Source organism: Poecilia formosa, unplaced genomic scaffold (genome assembly GCF_000485575.1).
Source record: "Poecilia formosa unplaced genomic scaffold, Poecilia_formosa-5.1.2 Scaffold174, whole genome shotgun sequence".
Taxonomy (NCBI): domain Eukaryota; kingdom Metazoa; phylum Chordata; class Actinopteri; order Cyprinodontiformes; family Poeciliidae; genus Poecilia; species Poecilia formosa.
In genome coordinates this window covers 91036-98871 of record NW_006800113.1, presented here as the reverse complement: position 1 = coordinate 98871, position 7836 = coordinate 91036, and the positions used below count along the sequence as shown (strand labels likewise).

The 7836-nt window shown below is 43.9% G+C and overlaps 1 long non-coding RNA gene across 1 annotated transcript in view; it reads left to right on the top strand.

Moving 5' to 3' along the window:
• Positions 1-7704, top strand: part of LOC103147100 (uncharacterized) — a 9027-nt gene extending 1323 nt beyond the window's left edge. Inside the window, exon 2 of the long non-coding RNA XR_477234.2 lies at positions 6398-7704. This is a non-coding gene — a long non-coding RNA (uncharacterized LOC103147100). The remainder of the gene's footprint in view (positions 1-6397) is intronic.
• The last annotated feature ends 132 nt before the right edge of the window (positions 7705-7836 follow it).

Below are 7836 nucleotides of genomic sequence, written 5' to 3'. Positions count from 1 at the left end.
GGTCCCCGAACCCCATGAGGTCCCCGAACCCCATGTTTGTGCACCCCTAAATCCGGCAGCAGCTTTAACAATCCCCCCCTCCCTCTCATAATATGGAAGCAACACGCGTTGACGTGTTGCGCTGCGCTTCCGACCGCTGGTGTCGGCATGCGTCCTGTGCGCACACACACATACACACATCACACACACACACAACACACACAGATACGCACATACACATCACTCTCGTGGGGACATGCGGCCAAGCAGACGCAGTCACGGTAAGTGGAGCCGCTTCTTCTCCCAGACGGGGCACTTTATCTCCAGGGGAGGGTTGAATGAAGGAACTTTCTCCATCTTCGGTCGGCTGTTGTCCTTTTTTTGGGGGGGAAGTGAGAGGGGGGGGGGGTGCGAGAAACGAGGGGAAGTTTAACTAACACACTTTTTAAAAAATTATCATCCTCCCTCGCCGCTTCTTCGCTCCTTCTTTTCGTGCAGATTGCGCAACGCTGGCGTGTGATCGGGTTGAAAAGCGTGAGAACCAGTCGGGATTCGCGGTTCCGATTTTACCACCGGGCTCGAAAGCGAGGAGGGGAGGAGGGGGGGGGTCCATTGAGGCTGAAGCTCCCCTTCTTCTGCTCGGCTCTGCTTTGCCTTGGCCATGCGGGGACCTCCAGGGAGCACATTCAGTCCCTCCCGAGTCCAAAAGAGAGCTCTTATTTTTAACGCGTTGAAAGTAGTTTTCTAACCGAAAACCGTTCACTTTAAGGTGTTTTTTTATTCTATGTTCACTTTTTTTTGTTAGTTTGTGACTTTAGTTGGAGTGCGATTTTGTGTCTGTGTGTGTGTGTGTGTGTGTCTGTGCGTGTGTGGCGGGGGCAATGCGCAAAGTGTGTGGTCTCTCCAAGACCTCCACCCCCGCAGAGACGCACGGTTTGTGCGTTCGGGCGCGCGTGTGCCCGCGCGCACACACACACACACACACACAGCCATCGGAGCTCGGTCTGTCTCGGTTTGGCATGCCTGTCTCAGGAATGCGCCCGGCGTTTTCTCTGTATTTTTCACATTAGGAGCACTTTGGGAATCGCTCTGAAAAGCCGCTCTCAGAAGCGCTGCCACCGCCGTCAAGCGGCCCGCGGTCACAACGAGGCTTCCGGTTGAAGCCTTTCGAAATAAAAGAGCAGTGCGCGTCCAACAAAGAGATGATTTTTCTTTTGTGGCGCACGTGCTTTTAAGTTACATTTAAAAAAAATTGAACTGAATTCAACAGTTCAGATTAAAAGCTGTATGTATTTGTTGCAGCTAATAACACTCCAAATTCAGCAAACTAGAAGAGGTGACAAAAGATTTTGTAAAAATGATTTTAAATACAAATATGTTCTGCTATGGCCTATTAAATCACAAGTTATTTCATTTTCACTTATACATTGTAGCACCATTTTTTTTAAATGTTGAATCATTTTGCGTAGCTAAGACGTAAGAGCCATCTGGCTAGCTGTTAGCCTTCAACCATTCAGAGATGTTCTTCATTTCTTCTCACTTCCTGATAAATATAAGATGATAATGTCACAGAACACATTTGTTTTATGACAGTTTTTTTTCTTCCACTAAACTTTTCACAAAAAACACTTCCCATAAAACATGTCCCACAACAGACAGAAGTAGAATGACCAAAAGGATAAAACAGAGCAACTTTGCTGTCACTTAGCCTTCCTGTTATCTGCTGGCGATGCGATCTATAATTAGATGGAGGCTTGGAAAAGATGGCGGCAAGATTTTATTTATTTTTATTTTTTTTTGGACTACAAAACATTAGGAAGCAAAAAGACAGAAAGAAAGAAAGAAAGAAAGAAAGAAAGAAAGAAAGAAAGAAAGAAAGAAAGAAAGAAAGAAAGAAAGAAAGAAAGAAAGAAAGAAAGAAAGAAAGAACTTTATTGACACTGAAAATATTAAACTTTCAGTCTCAATCTCCACACTGAAAAGCGGTTCTCGCACAGTTGTTATCTCCTACATACAATATGTTGCATTCACCAACTGGAAATCAATCCAAATTTTTTTTAATCGCATGATTTAACTTTGAAAGGAATAGAAAAAAGAAAAAGACAACTAATTTTGCCAAACGGCCATCTAAACCCATTCTGACTGAACCAAACGCTTTTACTCTCAACACCATCACTGGTGTGCAGCTTCCGGCTTGCCCCCGTTAAGCTATGCTAACAACATGCAGACAGAGGGGGGCAGAGAGGGAGGCAGTCCCAGCCTGGAGAGAGGCAGAAATTCTTGTGTTTTTTGGTATGCGATTAGCCAGTGGAGAACCCATGACTGAAGGGGAGAAGGAGGAGCTGAAGGAGGAGGAGAAACATTCCTCGCCTTCCTCTTTAAGGTGACCACATTTTTCATTTATTTATTTTTATTATTTTCCTGCTGACATGTTGCCCCGTGTCGCCACATGACACCCTGAAGCTCTCAGCTGACGCTTCGCCAGTGGACGGAGCGGTCAGTTGTACACAAACTAATTAGATGGAGTCAAGAATGACCTTTGACCCACCTGAGCTTCGAGCAAAATATGGTGTGTGTGTGTGTGGCATGCGTTTAACTCTAAAGAAATACAATGAAAAATAAGTGATGGCTATCCCCCAAAAAACTTGCTACAAACTATTTAATTTAGGTCTAGACTTTGATTAGGCCATTTTAAAAAGCTGGTCTACTCCATATTAGCACTAATTACATGTTTAGTGTCGTCTTTAACCTTTTACAGCCTTAAACAGATACTATCCCATCTTCCCGCTCACTTGAGTCAGTTTCCCCATCTCCGCTGAAGAAAAGCATAATGCTGCCACCACCGTGGGAATCCATTTAAGGCGCTTTCCGGATCAAAGTTGCCATGAGCCTCCTGTGGAACGTCTTTTCATTGAAGTCCCTTGCCCGGCCCCAGCAGAACTTCTGAAATGCAGCGACTTTCCATCTGACACATTAAATGGGCCCCCATCAGATTTGCATTGAAAAAAAAAAAAAAAAAACACAAAAAAAAAAAAAAGAAAGAAAAAAAAAAATAACGCCGCTCCGCCTGTTCTTCGGCGTCTCAGTCGAAGCCTATAATCGCCCACTCGCCTGTAACGACAATTACAATAATGGACTGATTGTCGGATTATGGCACCAAAGTGGTTTTAGCGCACATCTGCATAATTGTTCCTAGCAATATAGGCGCCCGTGGGCTCCCGGCTGCCATTAGCCGCGGCGACGGAGGGAGACGTTCGACGCTCGATGAGCAAGGGGGGCAAATTCTGCTCCCAAAAGTGTGTGGGCGTTTTCAGTGGAGAGGGAGCGAATGCACAAAGGCATTGTTTTATAAGAGTGTTTGTGTGTGTGCGTGTGTGTGTGTTTGGTTTTTTTTGGAGCAGACTGATGAAGGAAGTGAATCCTGGACCTTTAACAGTCTCTTTGCACTTTCAGATTGACAGTTTTTTTGGGGGGGGAATCATCACCTATATCTCTGTCTTTGTATCATCTTTGTCAAAAAAAAAAGAAAAAAAAAAGAAAGCATCACATGATCAACAGATGGACAGACACATCCGTTTGTACACGATGAGGAGGGGGGCTTGGGGGGATCTGTAGCAGCATGATCTAGATCAACAGCTGAACCCAGATCCACCCCCCTCCTCCCCTCCACCTCCTCTCTGTGTAAACATGAGATGAAGGCTTTTGGGAAGGAGGAACAGGGAAAAAGTGCCAATTTCGCTATCCAGCTCATCTGTGACTGTTGTCGTCTGCAACACCTGAAACCTGCGGCGTTAATTCATCCAACTCCTCCTCCTCCTCCTCCTCCTGAAAGCAGGCCAACATCCCACTCGTGCAAGAAAAGAAAAAAAACAGAGAAGGGGGGAAAAAAAACGTGCTCCCCCTCTTCCTCTGTCCTTCTCTCTCTGTGCTAATTACTTGCCGCTACCATAGCAACGGGTAGCACCTCTATTTTTTTGTGTGCGTGTTTGTGTGTTAACTTGGCTATCTAGCCCATCACAAAAACATGCACCAACATTTCCACGTCGGATGGAAGAAAAAGAGAGGCTTGCTGGCCGTTCTTAAAATTAATTTCAAATTTTAAGAATTTCAGACTTGTAGAGCTTTAAATTTTAAATCTCCTTCCCCCCCAAAAAACTTCCCAGATTACCTTCTATGATGCGTCAAAGTTTTGCATAATTTATAATCCGATTTCTGTCTGTGCAGACAGCAAACATACTGTCTTGAGCTGCTACAAAATGGACTGCATCAACATTTTCTTTTGCTTTTTGCTTCTAAAACAGGTTTTATTTTAGATTTTTGCTATGCTGTTTGTTTTCTTAGTTTTTTTTTGGCCATATCTGATCAAACCACGCTGGCTTTACGGCGCAGATCCGTTCTGACATCCCCGGAAAGCGCCGTGATTAATTACTTCCCTTCAAGGTCCTGAAGTAACTGCAAACTGTTATTGATTAACTGATCAGTAGAAGGCTGAGTGGAGATCTATTCACCTCGTATCAATGGATTCTTCTGGAGGCCATTGTTAAGGCTGCACTGTGACACGGTGGCACATTTCTATACTTAAGCTCTGGAATTTGGGAAACATCGGAATTTGTCTGCGGATTCCTTCCTTATTAAACACACAGGAATGTCGTTTGACAGCGAGGAACACGTTCAGTTGGCTAAAGTCGGATCAGTTGGCCGAGTTTGGACATTTTTGGACTAAAAGCGGCAAAATAGATGCAAAAAAAACCTGGATTCAACAGAATGAACATTAGTGAAGCTCATGACCCTGATTCAGATCTGCTTCTGAAATGTGGGCCTAGTGAAAAATACACAGTTTATGCACTCAGTACTTAGTTGGGGCTTTTTTTCCTTTTTTTTTTGCATGAATAAATGCATCAGTGCAGAATGGCAAAGAGGCTATCAACCTGACATAATGGAAGCCCTGACAGCTTTGACGGCATCCTTCAGACAAAATACTTTTCCAAGTAGTTTTTCCTTCCACGAAACTTTCCATGAATGTGATCGGAAAGCAATAATCTTTTCTCTCTTTGTGGTCTAAACTCTTTGTTGAGGGTATCTGTTGCATAGCCAAGTCAGCAGACTGTTAAGGCCACGATTAAAAACATTTATAGATTAAATATTTGTTTCCATTGCTTTTATGTAATGTTCCATTCTTTGGTTTATATTTCATATTCATAATGCGATGTGTGACGTGGTGAAACTGCATTGCGCAAACAAAAAAGCGGCCACTTCCTCTCCTTCCCCTGCTCCCCGCACGTGTCTTAATACCACATTATCTTCAATGACCCTGGGTTTTATGAATGGGTAACATCTGGCTCTCTCATTGGCTACCAGCAGCAGCCAATCGGGATGGAAATCACTGTCAACAGTGACGGGCTGGCGGACTGGACAAGTCGAGACAGACTTTAAGAGGTCCTAACCCCCACGAACCCCGACTCCCTCTCGCGTCGTGCTTTTGTTTGCATTCGTACTGTATGTGTGCAAGTCGCACACTGACCTACTTGGTTCACCGCGGCCGTCTATACATAGCTGTGGGAAACGCAGGCCGACAATCGGCCCCGGTTAAAATTAGCAGTCAGGGCCACCTGTGTGCCTCTCACAAAAAGGCGGAAACATCAGAGCAGGCAGAGGAGGGATGAAGGGAGGCGCGAGGAAGGAAAAAGGGGGTCGGGTGGAGACATTGATCACTCTGCCGCTCGTTCTCTCGTTTTTTTTATTTTTTTATCCCCACTGCGACACAGGGAGACATTGTTAAGCGGTTCGGATTTGACGACGAAGAGGGGCGGGGGGGGTGGCTGGGGCTGGTTTCGAGGTCCAGGCCAAATGGAGTTCACATACCACTCGGCTGGAGCGCTGCCAAATTTCAAAGCACATAGGTGGAATATATAAGGAGAGGAGACGTATTGAGGCGAGAGAGCCATTAAGCACCTTAAACAAACTCAACATAGTGAAAGAAGGCAAAAAAAAAGGGGAAGGAAAACACTCGACTTTCTAAATAATGCTACATCCAGTCTGCCAGATGCCCCTTTCCTGCCCTCCCATATAACATGTTGTCACTGTATAGCTAAAAAAACGGCATGTTTCCTGCCTTTGTTGTTACAGACAGCCGACAGGAAGCCCTCGTCTTCTTTAACTGACGTTCACATTAAAAAACTGCCACCTCGTTTCCTAGAATCACCAGTTCTCAGCCCACACTCGCTTTTTGTTCCCGTGAGCTTCCACCAGAATGAAAGTGGCAGTGGGCGGAAAGGCAAAAGCGCTCGAGAAAAAGCTGCGAAAGTACAAGCAAAGTTCAGCTGATTTTAAGTGTTTTATAACTCTTGTCTTTTTTTAATTCCTTTGTGTTTGTGTGTGTGCTTTTACAGTAAAAAGTCCAACCTTTTCTCTCTTTCAGGACAGACAATTGACTGCAGGAGAGGAGATGGAGAACTTCTGCAGCATCCGTCCACCTTCGGCCATTTTGAGTTGGAGAAAACCTTTTAAACACTGAAAAGCAAAGGAGGAGAGAGTTAGCTCATTATCAACATGCATTTCTGGGTCAAAATAGTGTTTATAAAGGTTAATTTATTTTTCATCTGTAGACCAACATAAGCATCATTAGCCAGCTGAGGTGTAGTTTTATTTTTTTACAGTGACCACCAGGGGGCGCTGCTCCCCACTCACTGAACATGCTGAAATTAGAACAAAATGCAATTCATATGAGGCGTAACTAAAACATTTTGTGCAGATTATGCCACTCTGGGCAGAGAGCCATTGTCTCCTTATTAAAAACACTAATAGAGGAGTTCCCCATTTTTGAAAAATGGAAGAATGAGGACGTACTCCAGAAAATTGTATTTTCTGGAGTAATGTAATGTTTTGTTTTTAAATTATTTAAAAACTTACCAAATCCTCCATATTGATGCTAAAAAAGCACATGTCAGTTTTCTTGGGCAAAAAAAACAACAAAAAATCCTGGGAATTCTGCCGTCGTTGCTTTGCAAAAATTCAGCAAGCATAGCGCTACAGATGCATAAAGTCAGGTTGCTTTAACAAGTCAAGAACAATATCCTCATCCGGGGTTGTTGCAGGAAGTGTGAAATCAGATCTGTATCACTCTTACTTGGAAAAAGCGACACCAGCAAATAACTTTTTCATGCGTGTTGCTGAGGGAGGAAATTGCCAGGACATATGTAGGTGAAGGTGCAAGTAGGAAATAGGTGTCTGGTTGTTTAAAAAAAAAAAAAAAAAATCTGTATTCACAACTTTTGCGATTGTGTTTTTGTAAGAAAAAAAAAAAAAACAAACAAACTGGCAGAAATAGTTGTTTTTGCATCATTACGAGCTGCACACGCCCTTCTCGGCAGACTTACATCAGCTTGAGGTCGTTTCCCTGCTCATTAAAATCTCCCCCGCCTGGACCGAGGCGCCCAATCAGAGCAGCGGAGGAGCCAGCGGGTGCCCAGCGTTTGCTCAGTAGTCAGTGTAGATCCTGTGGGGCTGGCAGCAGCTACATCTGGCTACTGGGTCTCTGCTGACGACCAATCCGGTCCCAGAATTCAGGACTGTCGCAGACGCTTGGTTACTCCTCACTTGGGACTAGTTCTGGACCTGGCATACAGTGTAGGATCCTGTGTGTGTCCGTCTACAGCTACATTGTCTGCTGGGTTTCAGGCCTGTCTACTTTAAAGTCACCTTTCAGATGAATACATAAAAAAAAAAGCATGAATAAATTGACAACTTTGTGTTTATTGACTCATAAAACATTCTTCAAACAATAAAACAATTTTAAATGTCTGTTTCTGTACAATACTTGCTAAGCAACTTTATTTATATTTATATATATATATATAT